Raw genomic sequence first — 21,525 nt, forward strand, 5'->3', positions numbered from 1 at the left:
GTTCTGGATTTTGATATCGTATATATTATATAGAGTCTATATATATGCATCACTCAACAAGACTTTATACTTTGCTAATTAGATTGCAATATCAATGCAAACACGCTAACGGAAATCGGTATTTTTGGCTTTTGGTGGATTTGAATAATCCAGTTATAAATCCATTAGATATACCAGTGAATAAAGAGGATCACATTCTATACTTTGAGTTATTTATCATCTGAAGTTTCTGTTATTTTGTAAAATAAATCTTTATAGTGACGTTTATGCATTTATCATTCAATACTATCGATATTCAAAATTTATGTACCGTAGGTTATATATCACTATCATTAAAAATAAATGTGTTTCTTTTTAATTCAGTATAATTTGTTTTTATCAGAAATATATTCTAGGTTAATTCTATATTATATCTATAGAAAAGATTATATGATAGCTGAAATCATTGATCATTCTATCGCACGACTTTTAAAAAAGTATAAAAATTAGAATTCTAATCATAAAAATACATTTTTTTTTCTACAGATTTTCTTTATATAAATTTTTAAAATGGTTTTTAATTAATTATTAATAAATAAGATGAATTTTAATTAATTATTTACCATTTAAATTTAATTTCAAAATGTATTTTTAATTACAATTTATAATTTATTTTATCTTTTATCACGGTAGTACAGTCGGGAGAATAAGGGGCGAAATTATCAAATTAGGGCAGAACAGTGGGGACAGTTCGAGCAAAGCAAGAAGAAAAAAAAATCAGACAGAAAAAGCAAAAAATTAACAAATTATTAATGACAGCAAATTAAAAAATTCGTACTTTGTCTTATATTTGTGTTCAATTTCAGACAAATAAACCGTATATATGCCTCATTATAGGTTTTCTTCACATGAAATGTTAATATTACATATATATTAAACTATTAACCATAGTATAAAATTTAAATCATCATTTTATAATATAAGATTATATAAAAAATCGACAGAAAACTTGTTAAGTTGAATTATGAATGTAGCCTTTAAAAATACCGTTTAAGTTAAAGATTTTTTGTTTTAAAATAAAAAGCAAAAAAAGTAAGTGTAAAAAATATGTCAAAAATCAAATTTTTTGTAAACAAGTCCTTAAATTCTTAAAAATAAATGTATTCTTTTATATTTTTTAAGAAGCTTTTAGTATAATTATCAAAATAGTAAATTATATGCTTATAAAATAGCGTCGTAAAGCCTTAATACAAAAAGAAAAAAATCAAGAAACCAATCAATGATCGAAGAAAATAAATTTTCAGCTTTTTCTGTCAAGGGAGCAAAGATTCAATTTTTTCTTTTTATTTTTTATTCTTTAATCTTAAATCTGAGCTATCGTTTTCGCTAAGAAAATGGAAGTTAAAGACTTTTTCACGATAGACTAGTCAAAAAGCCATCAATATTACTATCAACTGAGCTGTCCAAATAGCTGCTAAAAGAAACATTAGATATAAAACTGGTCCTACATGTAAATTGAATACCGTCAAAGAAGAGTTTGCATAAAGTTTCTAAAGACCCGTGAGGAGCAAAGTTCGGTAAGGAATCTTTAATGGTGTCGTTTCCAAGACTGTTTTTATCATTGCGGAAGTCTAGACGCATTGGTTCACAATGGCAAATGTTCTCAATGGAGTGATCAAACTCCGCAATTGCCTATAATGAGTTCTTCTTCGTTACAGATGATCTTTGTTTCTCAGAACTGTCCCATCCCAATCTTTCCTAAATCATTGTTTCTTTTTCATTCTTTCAAGTCTAGACAAAAATGGAAAGAACCAACGTTTACAATTTCAACCACGTCTGTTTAAACTACTCTTATATATATTTATATATAAGATATATATATATATATATATATATATATAACTTATAGAGTACAAAGAAACCTGTAGAAAAAGAATATATTTTATTTATATAACTTATTATTATTTTCTTTTTGTAAACAGTTTAATAAAGATTATATTTTAAATATTCTAATATAGTTATAGTTGAATTAAATTAAATTATTTTAATATGTAATTCATTTATTTTTATACAGTATTTTTATACTACTGTTTACAATACATAAAACAAAACGGCTGATGAAAATGTCCAGAGAAGAAATTGCAAAAGGCTTAGATAAACTAATACCTGAGATCAGAGCTTTCTATAAACAATGACATACACACACACACACATACAAAAGGGAAAAAAAACTATTGTTTAACTGTTCGTAGGCAAGTCAATAATATTTGCTTTCAGCAAAGCTAAACTATTTTTTTTTTATTCTGCTAAACTTTGATTGCACGCTCAATCAGTACTGATTGCGTTTGAAAACTTAAAAAAACACAAACTCGCAGATAACATAATGTATAGCTATTAGTTTACATAACACGATCAATATTATATAATAATAATACAATTTATAAATCGTTACCAAATGATAAACTAACAAAATGCAGTCATTTTGTTTCTCACTTAAATTTTTTCTTTCTTCATTCATCCGCGTGTTTGTGTGAACAAAATTTAAAATGGTCAATTAAAATCTACTTTTAATACGTCACGAAAATGACATAAATATTATTATTTCTGCATTTAAAAGTGAGAGGGGGGTTTTTTCGTTTTAAATTGAAAGCAAACCGGTAATAAATATTTCACCGAAAAAGATATGCCATAATTTTTCTAGGATTATAAAATATAGAACATTCTTGATATGATGTGAAAGTGTAAAAAAAGTAGAATAAAACGAGTTTTATTACCGATAAATTATTAAAATATTATTTTAGTGTAAGAATAAATACGATTTTCTATAAATGTAAAAAGTTCACTGAGAATATTTGGCAGTATCAAATTGGATTTTGAATACTTTATCGTTAAATTATTGACATTGTTCGTAATAGTTAGACTTTAATTATATTGGATGGTATTTATAATCCTTATAATAAATTTGTAGTAAAATGTGTCGATATATTTTAGGTAGTGTTTTTGTTAGAATGTATACCCGGCTATTGCTCTTTGCTAATGCTGCCAACTGACACAACAACCAGGTAACATATCTTTATGGTCAGCCAAAGGTCTCTAATTGTGATTGGTTGTTGTTCCAAGACACTAATTCCTTCCTAGAATAAAAGGCGATAAAACAACTAAGAGATTGTTAAAATCGATTGAAAGACAGTCGTGTTCTTTTTCGTCTTAATCCTTAAAGTGACATCTAGGTTAGTAGAATTGAGGAAGGAAAGTCATTACGGAAGGAGCGAAGTGCTTGTTGGCTTTGATGTAAATGCATATTCCTAGTATATAAACTGGTTATCTGAAGGCGACTGACATAAAACGACTTTCCTTTAGAACCGTGAATTACTGTTTAATAACGCACTTAGTATTATACTGATTCTAAAATGAATACTCCAAAGATGATAAAAGAAGAGAGAATGTTTAAAGGTTGAGAAAATCACACTCTAGACTTTGAGTGATTATTTGTTTTATAAGTATTTAAGATTATATACCGTGTCGATTTATTTTATCTGAGATTTTGACAGGATACACACACGAAATATCCTCTTTATAATACCACAAATTTCATAAACTACAATATATATATATATGTATTCAGCACTGTTATTAAGAAAAATTATGTTATTCCTCTTACTAATGACGAAAATTTTGCATAAAAGGTTTCCAAAATTATTTTTGGCATTACAAATGAAAAAAAGAAAATAAAATAAAAAAAACAGGTTTCGTGAGAGAATAGTAGCCAACTACTGATTTTTTGGATATTTTTTAGGAAAATTTTTCTCATTTTCTGATGAAAAATGCGACTGTAAATTTAACAATATCGCTTTGAAACATTTTGACATGTAAAAAGTGGTAATTTAGTCGATTTATAACGACAATATTGCAGATTTTAAAATCGAAATTCGAGACGCATATTAACAACAAGAATTCCTTAGCCGACACTATTTGCAAGATATTCCAAAAGTAGTCATGGTAACAACAATCTAATTTCAAAACACGATTCCCGATCTCAGAGCCTTCAGACTAAACGGAATATAAATTGATGAATGAAAGAATTGTTTGTTCTACATCCAAGACAATTTCACCTTGGTTAGAAGTTTTTCTTTTTAACCGTCTCTAACCAAACTCATTTGTTTTAAAGTTTCCTGGCCTTAATGGCAAATAGATTGATTTCTTTGTAACTTAGAAAAATCGATAATAAACCAATAACAAAGACATTAATAAAACAATCTGAAAGTAGTTAAAGTTTTAAAAATATTTTATTAATAGAAAACTTTAATAGATGTAATCAAAAATTAGGAAATTTTCTAATGATTCGCGACATTTCTTTAAGGTTAATCAGTCAAAATTATTCATTGAAGAATTCAATTATTTTTCAATTATTCTCGCTAAGTGGATACAGTTTACTTAATATTTGATAGCTAAACAAAAGACTAAACACGTTTGTTAAATAAATTAAATTTATCTTAACTCGACAACTTTTCTTTTTCTTGGTCCTCCCCATTTGGTAGCGTGTAATCAATAATAGACGCCTTATGTTCTAGGGAAAAAAATCGTATCTGCAAAGCCTAATTTGATTGAAATGAATTCTGATAGATCTTAATCTATCTAAGGACGGATCAGTGAGTCATCTAGAAAGAATGAATAGTGGCTGTCAAAAAGGTGACAGGGTTGAATCTAATATGGCTTCCCATCATTCTTTTTTTATTATTTTTTATTTTTTAATTCTATAGTATGAGACTGGTATAATTATTTCAGAATATTTCGTGGAATGTAATAAAGCTGAACAATGTGAGGAGAAAAATGTTTTTTAATCTTTCTTTTTAAAGAAATTTTTCACTCGGAAACAATCTCCTCTGTTAAATAAAAATCTTTATACAATAGGTAAAGGAAAAAAACGAATTTTTAAAATAGATTAAGAGAAAAATTTTAATTGATATACTCTATAATCTTGATTATTGTAAGTTATATAGTTAAAAATATAATAAAATGACGAAAAAAAGCGTGTAGAGTTGTCTAAGGTTCGCGTTTAATCGTCCATTTTATTGTTTCTTGGAAACGTTTTAGACAATCGGTTCATTATAATAAATATAATAGACAAAATATTTGATATTGAAGTATACATCTTAAAAGTTTCATTGAAATAAAACACATTTAAATTTAGGAAAGACTGCATATTTGCATAAGGCTTATATAATCTTAATCCATCTTATAATGTTATATTGTAAATATATTCAAATACATTCAGTTATTTAACTTATAAGCTATTTTCGAGGAATAGAGATTTAGATTTCTTTTCCTGTATTAAGATTTACATAATTATATATTGTTATAATTCATTATTAAAGAAATCTCTATGTGGTTTTCCCTAAAGTCTATATATTCAATAATGTTTATTTTACCATTTTCAAATTAAATATTCTATCTTAAAATATTTTTTAAGAGTCCATAAATAAATCATGGAACGGTAAATACAATATAAATTTATAATAATAGAATTAAACTATCATTATTCTTTAAATTTATTTATAAATCACTGTTTTATTTCAAGATTTAAAAAAAAAAAAACATAATATTATAATTATAAGTAGACCTATATATCATTTTCTAACGAGTTCTGTTGTATTATCTCTATGAAAAATCTTTTTAACAAATTGATGATTATGTTCTTGTAATAATACAGTATAAGAGCACGCCTTGTATTATGTTTCAGCATCTTAAATTATATTTTTTTTATTATTATATAGATACAATCAACTCTTTAAGTAGCTTATAATGTATATCTATTATATAATAAGCCTATATTACAGAGTCTCGTGATGATAAAGTAGAATTCTTTGTCTTCCCACTTCGCTGATTGGATTCAACATGTCAAACGTGGTCATCCCAGCAGAAAGCTCAGCGATCTATCCCTTAGTGCTCTATTAAGGTAAAAGGCTCAATAGAAATCTATCACACAATATTAAGAAACGCCTATAAAGTAAATTTGAAAAATTTAATGCATTTCTTAATTTCATAATTTAATTTATTACTATAATCGATAATAAAATTTATTCATTTCCTTTAGCAAAATCGTATTTAAAAACATATTATTTTTAATAAGCTATAATGTAATTAATTTATTTTTAAAAAATTATAAATTTCGAATTAAATATTTATATTTTAATTATAAAAATTGAACGAAAAATTTAATATTAATTTTATACGATACGTAATAGCCAATATTTTCAAATATTGATAAATTGTTAAAAAAAAAAATAGTAATTCCATTATAAATTAATTAAACTTAATTCAGTTAAGCTTCGATAAAATTATGAATTCGATCGTTTATTTAAAAGATTTCGTTTATTAAAAGTGTAATAAATTTGCGTATTTTATAGAACAGATGCTGTTTTATTAGTTATATTCTGTCATAAATTTCAAGCAACTTTTCATTCGTATAAAATAAATCTATTCTTCAAATTTTAAATTGAATTTTCCTTTTGAAGTCACGCAAAACACTTTTCATAATAATAAAAAAAAATATTTAAAAAAAACCACCTGTCTAGGAAACTGTATATCATTGACATTCAATTCGGCAGTTTCTGATTAAGATTGGAAGATATGTAAAGCAAAAATCGCAAGAAAAGATCGCGTTTCAAAAACCATACAATTCAAATATATTTGAGAGTATTTTATATATATATAAAGTATAGATATATGCCGAAGAAACGATTGAAATAACTAAATTGGTTTTATATTTTTTGATATTTTAACTATCCTCTCTCTATTATAAAAGCATAATTTGTTCTCGTTTCCTTTCAAAACATTTTATTAAACATTATGTAATATCCTACATTATATATTTTTTCTATCTTTAATAAGTATAACGTAGAAAAATGTACTTTCTTTATATATATAAAATGATAAATAAAATTCGAATTACTCGAATTTAAAATATATATTATCTAAAATAAATATCAGCTCCATCAGTTATATTAAAATTCAATAATAAGGTGAGTAATATTTTTCTAACAAACCTCTCCATCATCATTATTTATATTAAATTCGTATTTGATACATGACACTTATTGCTCGCCTGTTCTCAACATGATTAACTGTGTAGTCGCTTAACATATTCTAAGCTCAGATTAATACGGACTGTACTTTAAAGCGGTCGTTATTATAAATAAATATATATATTTATAACATTGTTAATAAGTAAAAGTATAATAAACCTCATTAAGCAAGACGTATATAATAAACCTTGATTAAGCAAAAGTATAATAAACTTCAAAGAAACTCACTCTTGCATTACTTAATTCAGTTTGCAATGCATTTAAATTGTTAAAGACGGCTCGTGGCTTCAGTTCACGCAGAGAGTGACCAAAACTTAAAGCTATCGACAGCTGTCCAGACAGCATCTATAAGTCAGGAGAAGTTTAATCCGACGTCATTACTGGACTTGGTCCAAATCCTCGTTTGTCCATCTTACATTATATTGGATGGCGCTCGGTTTTTTTGTCAATCGTTACCTATTTCAAACGGGAATTCTTGACGAATGCGATTTAAAACTCTGAAAGTGATTAATCGAGCAGCTTCATAAATTATTATCGTCAAATTTTAAAAAGTCTGCTTTGTTAAATAATTTCACGTGATAATAACATTACATTCAATATATGGTTAATCAGATGTCATTAGGTGACGAAGTATTTGACAATGAAACTAACAAGCAATTGTGCATTAGCGTGCTATCACGCAGGAAAGGTCTTCATGCAAGTTGAATTTACTCGTAGGATAACAAAGCAGGTATATGACTATTGGCAAATATTGATGCCAAGTGATATATTTATCACATTTTTACTACGTTAAAACGATAGTTGCAGCTGTTTTAATGCTTCATTTCCACGTTTCGAGTATGATCTGTAATTTTTGCAACGCCAAGGAATCATTTAAATATTATTTTCACTTAATCCAATTTTACTTAAAATACAATAAAAGTTTTTCAATATAAAATGAGTTAATCGTTGGCATTTGATATTCACGCAAAGGTTTGATAAAGTTTGTTCTGCAGATTAAAGTATGACGTTGAATGCAATAATTTGCAAACTAATTAGCACTCGCTAATTGTTGAAAAGTAATCTCCTGGATTTAAACGTCATCGAGCCTTTAATTGAAGACCAGAGTTCACCTCCATTTCGTGAGCTAGTTTTTTGTTTTTTACTTTCTAATTTAAAATTATAAAAATGAAGCTTTGTTTAATAGATAATTATGCAATTAAGTTTATTCACAGGTTATGGCATCTTCTTAATAAATTAAGAAATTATTTATATATGAAATTAGACATTTAATTTAATTCTGAAGATTAATCATTTGGTTTTTATAAAATAAATAAGAAAATATCTCCCTCGATTTTTCGACTAGATTTATTCAAATTTAAGAGAATTATTTTCCCCTTAACTAGTTCTGAATAAGTTTTCAGCAAAATAAGCAATTTTCCAAAAAGAAAAGGAAGAAGAAGAAGAAGAAGAAGAAGAGGGGGAAAAAATACATTTAAGAGAAAATTAAACATTTTTCCCCGAAGATTTTTAGTGTTTTAAGAAAACAATTTTTCGAGATGGCATATACTTTTCCGCTCTAATTTGTTTTGAAGAATTCGTTCATTGATCATTTGTAAAATGATGCCGATTATTCAACTCGCTTTATCCAGAATCTCGAAATGAGACGATCAAATTTGTTGCTGCAATTTTTGTATTTTTATCGAATATTTCTTTGAAAGTGTATCTTTGAGAGAAATTACTATTTAATGCGGTAAATCCAGAAATATGAGAGTAGTCCATATATAACCAAACAGATGAAATCAAATCGAATACATCAAAAAGTACGCACATAACATCAATAGCAAACCAAACATATCAGATAACTCGTAAAATTCTAATGGACGTCATCAATTGTCGAGAACATCTTTTCTCCTATTCTAAAAATAAAAATCGTCCATTGGCATTAATCTGTAAAAGAAAAGTTTCGGTTGTGAAATATATCTAAGTCGTGAAATAGAATATATTAATATCAAAATTTACGCTATTAACCAAGTTTTTGAAAGATAATTCTTTCAGAAAACTTGGTTAAGCAGAATTTTTGTTTTAGCTTCATATTTCTTGTTATTTTTTATGCTATGATGTGGAGTAGTAGAAAGTTTTCATGCAGCCTCCGGGCAGAAAGGAAAGAGCAAAACTAGCCACATTTAAGCGACAAAGATTGAATGTTAAAAGACCTCAGACGACCGATCGTTTATCATCGGCCCGAAATAGTTCCGACTTTGGAAAGTTCCGTAAAGAACCCTTCACTTTGATATCCCCAAGAAGTATAAGCTTTCATACATCTTTCCTTTCCACCGAGTGATGTTAATTCAGCCAAGAGATGCTCGGATAAACACAAATTTATTTATAAAAATTGATTCCATCATTCGCTTTTAAACAGTAATAAATAAATATATTATTTAACTATTTAATTAGATTAATTAGTATGAGTAAGTTGTTTAATCTTACTTTAAGCTTATCTCCAACGACATTAAAAGATACCCGTATAGAATGACGTGGAGAAAATGGAGTATTTGTACCTGCATGGCATGTAGACACACTCTATTGCCGCCCTGACATGACTATTGACATAAGATAATAACTGTTGACATAAAATGATCTTTGATCTTTCAATTTATCAGTCGTACCGTTTGAATATAAACTCATTGATAGCATTTCAAATTTCCTGATGAATTGTCGTGCTCCGAGTGAATTCCTATCGATGATATTAAACAGATTTAAATCTCCTAGGAAATACTGGCTCTGTTTGACTTGATTAAATCAAATAGTAAATTTTAAGTGATTTAAAATTGTTTTGAAGATATATATCTATATATAGTTTCACGTAATATTGTTTTTATGCGGAGTTAGTTTAAAATATTATCGATTTTTTAAGCGCAAGTGCGATTCATCCGCAAGCTCACCTTACTAATTCTTCTATGAATAAATGACATACATTTCTCATTTGCAGAAATCGATATGTAAGATCCTGTTGTTTTATACTAACAAAGGAGAGGAGAATTGACCTTAAATTCAAAAATTAGATTGACCTCTAGATAATTACTATGTGATTACCTTATATCATTCGGTACAACTAACTCATCACGGAGCTATTACGTTCATTGAACAAAAAAATAAAAAAGTCTTCAAATCAATCCTATCATGCACTGTTTCGTGATAATTTACAATTAAGTAAAATTAAAAATTTCTACAATAATGAGCATTTTCGTAGTTAATTTTTAATCTAGTTTGCCCGTCACGTTCGAATTTGTAATAATTTTTTCTTTTATTGTTTCATTCATTCTCTCGATGTTAAATGACAGAAATCTATTTTTCCATGTAAGGAAACAATGTAATCTGTAAATCGTGCCTGCAGGAGTATTTTATATTCATCGCTTCCATGTATGCGTTCTCCAATGCTTCATTTAATCGAGTTTGTTTCCGCCAGGCATACTGTCGATAGGAACAGCAAAGTAACGTTGTCATTGTCCTCTTTCTGTACGCAGTGTCCGGAAGGTCTCATAAACTAAGACTCCGTTTGCCAAGCAGAAACTAAACCTTTTCCAGCCTTCTACCTTTCATTGGTAGAGATCTAGCAATAACGACGGGCTTTCTGCCAATTTCTTGGGCCATTGTCTAAATTTCATGCCTTAGTTTTATGTCTTAGGTTCACTTGCTTTCTGCTACTCGTTCCTTTTGAATTCCTTAAATGCTTTCTGTTAGCTGGATTTGCGAGGATAGACGTAGAAATATGACAGCTACTGTTTAGAATTTTTGATAAGAATATTTATTCCGTTTTACAAAAACTCAAACCTTTAGGCTTTTTAAAGTGCACCGGAGGCAGATTTGTTGCGGTTTCAATTTATGCTCTTTATAACTTTCGAAGCTGACTTAAACTCGCTATTTTGTCGTATCGTATAATTTATTAAAGCATGAATTTAAAAACAAATATTAAATATGAATTTAGTATAACTTTTTTACATATATTTTCATGCGAAAATCTTTTTTGTTTCCGGATAATGAACGATAAATCATCATATAAATGTAAACGGATTATAACATCTTTTAAAGTAGGAAAAAATTTCAAAACTTCAGAACAAAATGATAAATTTTAAACTCTTTTCATTCTTCAAAATCATTCATACTGAAATTATGCGTAAAATAAATCTAAAGTGTAACAAATAGGGTTGGGTGAATTACAGAAATAAAATAATTGTAATTGTAATTTTAGCATTTCTGTTGTAAAAGTTCTAAATCATTCGAAGAGATGGAATTAAGAATCACATTGTCTGAAGTCTTTTATTTAAATATTTAATTATCAAACAATGTTCGGGTTGTTTAAATTAGTGAATAAATTTACCCAAAATCCTTATATTGTTGAATGAGAATAATTGTTAAAGGTTAGACAAACTGATTACTTCCAACTAAAAGTACGAGGATGTAGAGTATAGAAAAGAGCCAATTATAGTGCAAAGCTAATCTCTAGTACTTTTAATTGAGAAAGAGCAGTTGGGGATTACAAGGCGGTTTATTGTTAGCCTTGATTGCCGAATAGAACAATGTAATAAAATGCAACTAAGTCCATTGTATTGTTTTCTTACGTTATTCGAAAAATTCATTTTTCAATCAAAAAGAATGATCAGTAAAAGTAAGAAAAATCTTTTAATTTCGCATACTTTAAATACGTCTTCTTAATTTTACTCTAAATGAATTTCATTAATTTTAACAGCGCAACCGTAATAAATTACGTTTCAATGTTATTTTACCCTTTAGGTCTGCAGAAATTTTTGAAATTATTTGCATTTCAAATATATATATTTATATGTATATCTACGACAGAAAAATTACATAAGTATATGTATAAAATTTTAACTCTATTAATTATTTAAAGATAAATTTGACAGTTTGTTTGAAACATTTTTAATTAAATATCTCCAACTGAAAAGAGGGAGAAAGGAAATAAAATTTTATTGTTTGAGTTTATATTTTGATACAATTATAATGGTTGAATTGAAAAATCAAATTGTTGTTTGATAGGAAGAGTTTAATATTTTATCTTATCGAATTGATTTCGGTTCCAGTTCAACATTTTATGTTTCACATAATAATGTTGGAATCAAAAGTGATGGCTTTCAAAATATTGACCTAAACTGCAGCATATAAGCTTTAAAACAATTTGATTGGTTTTTAACGACTTTCTCCCTTCACTGATTCTCTATACAAAAGGTAAATAAACCAATCGATTTATTTAATCCAATTTATTATTTAAAATATTCTCGAATATTCAGAATTTTATAAACTCTGCAAAATTCAATTCTAAATGTAAATTTTCATTGTTTATAATCAGTTTATTGATTTAGAGAATTAATAAAATAATTTTTAAATATAACAAAAATATAAACTTTTTTTATATTGTTGTAGGATTAAATATAGCAAATATTAAAATATTATTTATTAAACTGTTCAATACATTACATTCAATTAAATATTCTATAAACCTAAATATTTGCTCTTTTTTGACAACATTTTGTTTATTCATTAATTTCTTTTCTATATATTTAATATTATAAACTTTGTTTATTGTTTTTAATAACGATTTTTAATTATAAATATTTAATACGTTAAAATAAATATGAAAATATAATAGTTAATAAATATTATCTTTACTTATCTAAATTATTCAAAATTTAATAAATTAAATATTTATAACTGTTAAATTCAAAAACTCCGTTTAAGCAGAATATTTTAGTTGGTCTATTTATTCATATAGAAAATTTAGTTTTAGTTCAGTTAAATATTTTAGTTTTAAATAAAGAAATTTGAATTTTTGTCGTTATTTTTCTGAATTAGTTATATAAATTTTCAATAATTAAATAAATCGAGTTGTAAACTTTTCCTTTCAATTGTTAATTAGGAAAACATAATTAATATTTTAAAAATTCAAAATTATAATTAATAAAGAATATATATATATAATTTTAATGTAATTTAATTTCATTTTCCTTTCTTTTATTCATTTAATTTTTCTATTATAATTTATATATGTGCAAACAGAAGTATAACAAGAGTTTAACTAATGCGTGAAATTGTGTTTTACATTCTTAACATAATCATTTTCTAATTTAATTTCCGTTTGAAACGAATTAAAACGGAGATATATTACATTTTTATTCATAAAATTCGTATTAAAACATATAAAACTGTTTAAAAAAATTGTAATTTTTAATTAATTCTCGTCTCTTAATTGTTTAATAAAACAATTAACGAGTGAATAAACGAATTGTAACTTTTTAAAAATTTAAATTTATATTATATAAAGTGGAAACGAATAAAAAAAATGTAAAAAATAAAAAGGAAATTCTTATAAATAATACAATTCTGTTTGTGATTATATCATTTCCTCCATTGGATTTTTGTATCACGAGAATACACGAAATCGAATCTCACTTATCATTCACTCAATTTTTGTCTTTTCAGTTTTCGTGCTGCTGAATGACTACAGAAGCGTGATATGAATTGTGATATGATCATGAAAAGCATGTCAACATTTATAGGATAGTGTCAGAAAGATGAATAAAAATCGAAGAGTTCAATACATTCATGAATTTAGAAAAGTAAAACGTCATCTGGGATGAACGATTCAAACTATGAAATGTGGACAGAATTTCTGACAATTTTATCTTTATTTTTCTTTATTCTTTTAAAGGATTATTTAACCTTTATATAAACCAAAACAGGATTTTTATTTATTAATTGTTTCGTTGCTGACATTTATAGAAATTTTAAGGCAATATATCAAAGAAATGAATTATTTATACTTATCAATATAGAACTTTTAAACCATTTTTCATGGTTTATAGCAGTAAATCTAAACTAATAATAAGCGCATCACAATTTTATAAAGTTTTGACAAATTATCAGATTGTTATATCTCTTCAAGATATAAAGAGAAACATAAATTTTTTCCCAAGAAAATAAGATTAGAGTTGTTAAAATATCCAAGAAAAAATCATATTTTATCAAGATAAATTTTTTCTTTATTGTTTTTATGAGAATCTTCTTATCGTGTTTTATATATACAGTATATATATATATATATATATATATAAATTATTTTTGTTTACGTTTAATAAATTGTACATCATTAAAATGCACTTCTTAATTATATTATAAATATTTATGGCTTAATAAATATATAATTTATTATTTTGCTTCCGTTATTATAAGAATAAAAAATAAAATGTTTGATGTATTTACTGCAGCTTCAGTGAATAGTAAAATAATTATAGTTATTTGTATTTGTAACTATACAAAAATGTAATTACATTCATCATTCCGGGAAAATTTTTCATATCAAGCTGTGTACAGTAGACTTACGAAAAACATTCATCTTTGCAGAAATAACCAATATATGATTATGAAACTAACGTATTATGTAAATTTAAAAGTGTAAAAATCTATATAAAAACTTTAAAAATAGCCACAGGAAAGAAAGAAAAAATTCTCCAAGAAGAAAGAATCGTTTTTTTTTTTTTTCTTTTTTCTTTGGTTAAATCTTTGCTCACATCCTCTTTCCTTAATATAAATTATTTATTCAGCTTTTGCCTTCTCAACAGTTTTTAAGTATAGTTTTTTTTAATAGACTCGTGTTTTCTTAAGAAGTTTTTTAATCTGAGAATATTTCTGTATTCTACAGCAGTGTGTCTAGATTTTGAAAATCTACCTGTACTCGCTGCAATTACATTTATCCAGAATATTTTCTAACTTTCTTGCTTATATTCTCTTATAGCGAGTATAAACTTATATACTCTTAATTGTATGATTTTCTTCTGAAACAAATGATTGTTTTCTTATTCTGTAAAGGAAGTAAAATAACACAGATTATTATTTTTTGAGAAAAATAGCTGACTTGAAAAAATATATTTAGAAAATGAAAAATCTTATTGTACGAAATAAAATATATATTGATATCAATACTTATTTAAGAATAAAAAATATCGTCGATTTATAATTAAAATGTATATATAAGCATTATTGTGCATATCTCTATCAGTTTTAGTTTTATATCTTAATAAGAAAGAAGATTATATTCTGAATTTTTGTTAATTATAGGTGTATAGAAGATGAATTGTAATTATCGTGTAATTAACAGTGACAGAAACTTGTCCCAGATTTCAGCCAATGAAAATGAACACATCAAATATTTAATTTCTATATTAATTTGGAGTTTTCCGCTATTTTTCTTGAGAATTTACTGTTTTTGTTGATTGTTTAATTGATTGTATTTTTGATCGTTTGCTTAATTGATTGTTTCTGCTTTGTTCGTAATTTCTATTTAATGTGAGTAAATGCCTCATTTTCCACTGTTTTTCTTAGACTTGTGTTCAGATTGCATTCTTATTTTCCCCTGGAGACAGATGTCACGCCCGCAATTTGGGTGGGTTTTACTAGGATCCATTTTGTGCCACAGATTGGTTCATTATTTGTGCCACAGATAGTGATGAAATCTCTTCGTTTACTAATGAGGAGTGGGACGTTTTACCTTATTTATTGCTCGAAAATGTTAGAAAACATTGTACAATTATTAATTCTAATAAATTTATAAAATGATGAATCGAAACTGTATAAAGTTTTAAACTTTTTTAAAGAAATTTTAAATATCAGAATTTTTATGATAGCTATTTAAAAAAGATAGATAAATTAAGATTATAAACTGCTTCTTTCTTTATGAAGAAATTTATTAGTTTTTGTTGGAAAACAATTCGGTAAATCTCTTAGACCAGTTTTCCAACTATCATCAATAGAATTACAAGTTCATCTAGAAAAAATATATGTTCTTTGGCAACATAAGTAATAACGTTTCTGAACAGTTTGTCTTAAGAGATTCTATTACTGCTGATACTTAACTGCATCATTAGAGAAAACACTTTGTTCTGCAATATTGTAGGCAGGAAGAATCTTTCTTAACTAATGAAAGATAGATGATTCTTTAAAGAATGAGGCTATATATAATGTGGGCAATAATTCTATCTTCTTTTTTCAGCGTTTATATTAATATTTTTTAATAGAGATTTTTAAAAAATTTCCTGTATTACTATCGATTACTAATAGAGCCATTGCTTTAAATCAATAATAATTTAATAGTAATAAATATAATTTAACTTTTATCGCCGTGTTCTGAAGTGTATAATTATTTTTTAAAAATTATAAGGAAAACATATTAAAAATGTATATTTTATCAGTAGATAAACCTACTTAATTTGAAAATTTTTATAGTAGAAAAATATTTTTATAACGAATATCTGTATATATATAAAACCGTAGAAAATTTTCTAGGATTTGTGTAGGATAAAAAACAAAATAATTATAATAAAGACAGGGCATCAGAGTTTCTTACAATTGTAAATAATCGATACAAAGGTAGCATTTTTTGACAGTCCCTAAAGGAAAAATGTAATTTTATAGGAAGCCTGATAAGAGATATATTATAAAACTGTAGACTATACCATTTTCGGGATTCCGTAAAAAGATAAAGAATATGAAATTGCTCTGTTTCGAGGTGCGAATACGTAAAATATTCTTCTACATTCGTTTCACACATAACGTTTCAACATTTTACGAGATAATGTCTTAATCTGTAACAATCTAGCGCTAGTCGCATTTATGACAGTCAGATGTTAGACTGTATTTAAAATGTCATCAAGAAGTACGAAAAAAGTAATGTGTCAATTATAACTGTCTCATTATTATAAGAAATACAACAACATTCCATAAGCACGCGTAGAATATAGGAACAAATGTTTATTCTCATGCTTGTCAGAATTTATCAAAGCAACAACATGCAATGAAGGAAGAAAGAGAAATTTTTGTTTTTTGTTCTAAAAATTTATTCTTTTATAAAACAAATTAACTACGACCTATTTTAATTATTTACAGTTCGTCGACTGTAAAATTTCAAACTATTACTTTTAATTAATCCCGGTGTTGATTTTTCTACGCTACTTTTTTTTCAATGTAAAAGATTAATAAATAATGTTAGTTCTTTAATTTTAAACGAAGTGGTTCATTTTATTTCAACTAATTTCAATTTTAGAAAAACTCGTATAAGTTACAGACACGTCAAAAAATAAAATTTCTGTCGTATTTTTTTAAAAACAGAAACAATCTTTACACTTTTTAATCGCTTAGTATTTTTGGAACGTAACCAACGAATAAATTATTTCGAAATTTATTCTGTAGAAAATTTGAAGTTTTGAAATATATAAATTAATATTGATAGTGTATAAAAATTATAAATTTTTCAAATTTAATAATAAACTCGTCTTTTTTTCTCCCCCGTATTTTTTGTGTGTAAAATTGGTTGCGGTTATCTTTAATTTAAAAATGTATATAGTGTGAAACTTTTTAACCCTCCAGGAATAAATTTATAATGGAAGAATAATTGCTATGGTCATTCTGTAATGAAGCAACATCTCGGTTGACAAGCGAGCGTGTAATATCTATTGAAAATAAAAAGTCATTTGCTTTTCTATCCTAGTATCATGGAGTAGGCTGTAGATGTGGAACTAAGAAACGAGCAATAAATCCTGATTACAGCAGTCGATAAAGTGACGTTTTACTGCATACGTCGCAGGTGGATAAGATGGACGGGCTGATCGTATAGAGACCTTTACGACATGCTTTGGATACTCTTACAAAATGATTTGTATACCGACAAAAAAAAATCTTCATATCTTATATTTTTATTTTTTTAGAGCATATCCTATTAACATCGTAAAAAGCCAACTATATAGATCTGATATAAGCTTATAGATGAGTCTTTTATGGAAGTGACAGGGCTATTTTTTATTTTCATATAAGCCTATCATTGTTCCATCCACTATTTAGTAGCAGCTGTCACAAGCACTCAGCAAATTGTCATTTGTTCATAGTAAGTTCGCCTCTTGCACATATGACTATATATTCTTTTATCGTTTTCTCCTAATTATTATGTGCTCTGGCAATAAATATTCTCCGGTTAAAAGCAGTTAAGATGGATAATAAATGTCATCGTTTCGTTGGAAATAACTTCGTTACGGATTCATTAATTAGAGTTTGATACATTTCGAGTTTATTTGTTACGAGTTGTATAACAAAATTTTATTCGTTTGTATACGTAAAGCTTATTACACATCGATTTTTTTCCCGTGCATTGCTATATAATGAAGAGATTGATCCAGACAATGATGCTCCATAATGCCAAATCACCATTTTATCACCTTATAAATCATTAGTAACTTTATCATTAATTTCGTGTCATATTTTCTTGAAATAAGAACATCTCAGTTTAGGATTAGTTTGAATGTCGTAAATTATGTTGGCCGATGGTACTGTTCGGGAATAAATTTCCTCTTGTTCTATACAAATAAACTTTATCTATTATTTAATTAGATAATGAACTATTTATTTAGATAAAATGAATAATTTAAAAGTTCTTTGATGTAAAAATATCTTTTCTATTGGATATCTTTGCTTGCAGAAATCCTCTTAAAGAAAATCTTCTGTAAAATTGAAATGGTTCTATTGAGGTCACTCTTTCCTTACCTTAATTGGTGTCTATTATTCCATTAAGGAAAAACCATCATCTAAACTGCAGCCTCAGGGGATCCATTACGAAAAAAAAAAGAAAAAAAATTAGTTAGTACAGGTTCAAAACGAAATATTTTTAATAGTTTTCTTGTTACGTCCATAACACGTTGTTTTCAAAATATTTTCTTTACAACATTCTCTAATTTTCAATTCAAGTCACAGTCAAAATAGTACCACTACAAAACACACTTGAGATTCTTCAGGAAACAGTCTTTGATACACGTGTTCCATACAGTTGGTAAATTTAGAATTATTTTTACGTTTAATTTTAATAAATTTTATTTACGAAAAAACTGATTTAAATGAATTAAAAAATAGTTTAATAATAAATAAACAAAATTAAAACTCTTTAAAAATTGAATAGAAAAATTCGCTTCAGACATGAAAGCATTTATTTTCTTCTTATAAATTTTTCTATTTTGTGCAAATTTTAAAAGTTTATTTTAAACAAAAACACGGAGAATCGTAATACGATTAGATTATAAATAATATTTATAAAATTTTAAATAACCGTTGATCAGAATCAAATTTTTACAAGCCTTTTTGAAAATACAGAAAAATAATAATCTTTTTTCGTAACTGAAATATAAGAAATTTATCTAGAATTTATTTAACATTCATGATACAATAATTTTTAATATATAGGCAGCTTAAGACACGAAACTTCAAACTACTTATTATAGAAAAGAAGTTATGGATGGTGGGTTATATTTAAAAGTTTTATAAAATATCAGCAAATCAGATTACTTTCGCTTTTAAAGCAACGAATTTACTAGCACCAAGCATTAGCATCTTAGAGAAATTTACAATATACTGAAGGAAATTAAGCTTCAGAATGCATTTTATGGCATATTTGCGGGTATATTATTAGAATCAATAAATATCGCAGGCCGAACTTCATTAAGGTACAATATTAAGTTTACTGCAATGAATTAAAACTTGCTACTTAACGCCATAACTAAGTGGAGGTCCTCTTAAGAATAAAGAGCAGTAAATTACTTTCAGATTTTATCTCCAACTTCTTGTATTAAATTGGAAGTACTAATTAAAAAAATGACAAAAAATTGTATCTATAGTTTCCTAACTAATAACCAATTTTATAAATTACATTCATCTAGAGCTGCAACACAAAAAATGTCTCTTTGCGGACATTATTTTAGCTCACACGTCTCTAGATCTACGGTATGCCACCAATGCTAGTAAAATATGTTTTATGGCCCAAAGTTAATGTATCTACAAATAAGAGCGAAAAAAACTTTTGCTAACAAAGATAACTATAATCTTGTAAAACTGATTCTTCTATAACTGCAGTCAAATATTTTTAAATCTCTCTTGGGTCAGAGGAAAATCATATCATAAATTATAACACTGTTACTGCATAATTCTCGCTGGTGCTATTTACGACTCGCTAGTGTTATCAAAATTTCTTCTACGAACCTTACTAAAATCCAACTTCAATCCGTCTCCTTAACCTAACGTCCAACAAGATATATCTTTGGTAATTTTGGTCCTCGTGTTGGAAATAGTTCTTGGAAATAACGTTCTTAAACCTGATCATAAATTTGACAGTCAGGATTGAAAGCATAGAATGAAAGAAAAAAGAAAAAAAATGCGAAATAACCTTCCAGAAACAGCCATCTAACTCCACCTGATATCTCTGCTACTGCCAATCTTAAAACGAGGGAAGCTGATTGGTCGTCTGTCACGAAGAAAAGAAACAAAAAGAAAAAATGGTTATTAAGAACCTCCATCCGTATGGTGGCTCTTTCTCTTTAACGGTATACGAAGTATACGCTAACCTTACCAAGTTCAGTCGAGCGTCTTAATGACATTTTCTGTTACTTCAGGGATGTCATTTCGTACGCCCTGCCCATTCCTCCTAGAGGCAAGCGAACGGGTGAAACGAGATTATGCATGGACGACTGGCTCCAGACTTTGACTGAAGAAAATCGTTGGTTTGACTTCTATCCAACAAACGTGATGATTTATCGGTTGAGTCGATTGAGCTGGGTGCTGTAACAATTCGACTGTTTTTCCATTTGCATCTCCATTATATCTAATGCTACTGGAATTTGCTTTAAAAAATTAGACAATCTTTATAAACCTCTACCTAACTTTTTCGATAAGAAATTCTTAGCAAAAATAAAAGAAAACTTTTAAAAGTAAATTGATACATAATCGTAAATAATCATCTATTAATTCTTATCACTTGTTCGAGTCATAAAATATTTTTTATTGTTTTATCCGACGCTAAATATAACTCTTATTAATGAGTTAATGTAGGTTTAATGCCAAACACATTATTATTTTATGTCTATATATAGGCCTAACAATTATATAACTTGTAGCTCTTTAATAATTTTTTTTAAATCTATATAAATTCTTAAATAATAATTATAAGGGAAAATTTGTCTGTTAAACTTGCAATACAACTCAAAACATTTTACAAAAATAAGATGTTCCCTGTAAAAAATAAGGGATTTTATGCAACTTTAATGCTGTAAGATGTACAGCTGTTTGCAGTGTATAACGTTAAGAAGTTCCTTTACACTTATAATTACTGTAACACATAACTTTTAATAGATTTCTATAATAATAAGAAACTTATTAAAAGTTAGAGATGCTGTAATTACAATTATAATGAAGTTTAATAAATTTTCTATAACAGGAACTCATCAAAAGTTGGTGGATGTATCCAACACTTTTATAATAATTTTAAACGCGTAATTATTTTCAGTAAGGAACTAGTTTATTAAAGTTATAAACACCTTTTTTTAAAATTCGATTTTGGCCGCTTTTATAAGAAATATACGCGGATAAGTTAGATCAAATC

At 26.6% G+C, this 21,525-nt stretch overlaps 1 long non-coding RNA gene across 1 annotated transcript in view; it reads left to right on the forward strand.

The window, feature by feature from the left end:
* Positions 1-14,061, forward strand: part of LOC136985747 (uncharacterized) — a 33,224-nt gene extending 19,163 nt beyond the window's left edge. The window contains exons 4-5 of the long non-coding RNA XR_010882384.1: positions 5,817-5,935; positions 13,542-14,061. This is a non-coding gene — a long non-coding RNA (uncharacterized lncRNA). The remainder of the gene's footprint in view (positions 1-5,816; positions 5,936-13,541) is intronic.
* The last annotated feature ends 7,464 nt before the right edge of the window (positions 14,062-21,525 follow it).

Source organism: Centruroides vittatus, unplaced genomic scaffold, assembly GCF_030686945.1.
Source record: "Centruroides vittatus isolate TY-2023 unplaced genomic scaffold, ASM3068694v2 contig_976, whole genome shotgun sequence".
Taxonomy (NCBI): Eukaryota; Metazoa; Arthropoda; class Arachnida; order Scorpiones; family Buthidae; genus Centruroides; species Centruroides vittatus.